This window comes from Cebus imitator, unplaced genomic scaffold (assembly GCF_001604975.1).
Source record: "Cebus imitator isolate Cc_AM_T3 unplaced genomic scaffold, Cebus_imitator-1.0 Scaffold3, whole genome shotgun sequence".
Lineage (NCBI taxonomy): Eukaryota > Metazoa > Chordata > Mammalia > Primates > Cebidae > Cebus > Cebus imitator.
Window position 1 is genome coordinate 4,031,643 of NW_016107318.1, and position 1,976 is coordinate 4,033,618.

The following is a 1,976-nucleotide window of genomic DNA, read 5'->3' on the forward strand; positions in this document are numbered from 1 at the left end:
TTGACCAGGATGGTCTCGATCTCTTGACCTCGTGATCCACCCGCCTCGGCCTCCCAAAGTGCTGGGATTACAGGCTTGAGCCACCGTGCCCGGCCGGATTTTGCTTTTTAAGCTGACTTCTAACCACACTTTCTTCCCCTAAGATTGAGGAACACTTTTGCTTAAACACTAGCCTGTGCTTCCCATAGCAGCCCACCCCAGGTGTAATGCCTTCTGAAACAAGCTAATGTGACATTCTGCTGTCCCTCCTGGCCACAGCCAGCCTTGTGTTCCACCCAGTAACCCTTTCCTCTTTCCCAAGTGAGAAATAAGTACATGTGCTTGGACATAAAGGAAAAGGTAAAAGAACATAAAAGAATCAGTGCAGATCTATTTCTTCTATTTGAAATATAATTCTAAGAAATGCTATCTTATCTGCCAAAGACTACACACACAGTGGAGCACCTGCCAAGTGGTAGGCACTGTGCTGTGCTTTATGTCTCTCTCTATCCTGCCAATCCTAAAAGAAAGAGATTATTATCTCCGTTTTAAAGAAGAAAAAGGTAAGAGTCAAAATGTATATAACTAAACAAATATGATACAGCTAAGTAAATAGAGGAGTTGGAATTCACAGCCAGGTCTGCCTAACTTCAATGCCAATGCTGTTTCCACTATACCATTAACCCTACTACATGGTCCTCGGATTAGGCTCTACCACATATACCTAATGAACACACTCGAAAGAATGAAAAACATATCTTCAAAACACAAGATAGCAAGACTAAGAAAAAGGTAAGCCTTGGAAAATGAGGGGAAAAAATCCTTTGTCCAAAGGAATTTGATGACAGTTAAGATAGACAGAGCAATGCAAAATGTAATTCTGGTTGAATGATGGTGCAAGTTTCTAATGAATCATAGATTTGAAATAATTAGGAACATCAGACAGGCCTTCATAAATAAAAATCTCTGGTAAATTTGTAAATACATATAACACTATTTAATCTAAGAGAATCCTACACATCCTACACAAAGACTATACTTTCAGGGATCGTTTCTATAGTTCATTGGAGAAGGCTACACAACAGCCAAGTTCATTCTAACATTTTCACATTTTTCCCACCTACTTTTCTCAAGCACACAAACTGACTCATTCTTTTCTGTGAATATTAAATAACCCAGTCTGAAGGTGACTAGCATGCAAATAACTGTGCAACACAAAATGTTCTCCTACAATCAGATAACTGAACAAGATTAATCAGAGAAGGCATTTTGACCTCGAATACTTACCTACAGAAAGTTTTTAACTCTTTTCCTTGATCAAATGACAGATAGTAACACAAATAAAATTTACATGCGGGGGGAAAATTATGTTTGAGAAAGAGCTGGAGTTTTCATATACAAATCTGTACTTCTTAATCTAGCTTTGAGCTGCCTATGACTTGCCTCTTCTCCTCCAAATCCCTTCCCCAACCACCTGAGTACCTTGATTTATTGAAAGCCATTTAAAAAAAAAGAAAAAAAAAAAGGCCTCTCACTCCAACATTCCAGCTGCAGTTTCCTTATTGTGGTTCCTCAAATGTGCCAGTTTTTTCTCAGGTCAAACCCTTCACTCCATCTGCCTCAGTCTCCCCAGCACATCCCTGCTCAGCTGCCTCCGCATCCATCTGGTCCCCACCTACGAATGTTACTTCCTTGGAGAGGCCTTCCCTGACCACTAATGCCAAGCCCATCTCCCAAGCTATGCTCTCCTGCTGTACTCTTTTGCCTTCAAAGCACTGGCCACTCTTTATAAAGACATCTCCCATATGAGTTAATTTGCTTAACTCACTTCCACACTAGCCCCTGAGGCTAGTGAGTACCTTGCTATTTTGTTCATCATCATTTATGCAAGATCTAGCACAGTGTCTAGCAGTTAGTAGGAGCTCAAAAATATTTGCTAAATGAACCAAAATACACAACGTCCCTCTATCCTTTACCAAGTCAGTCCTCTACCACAC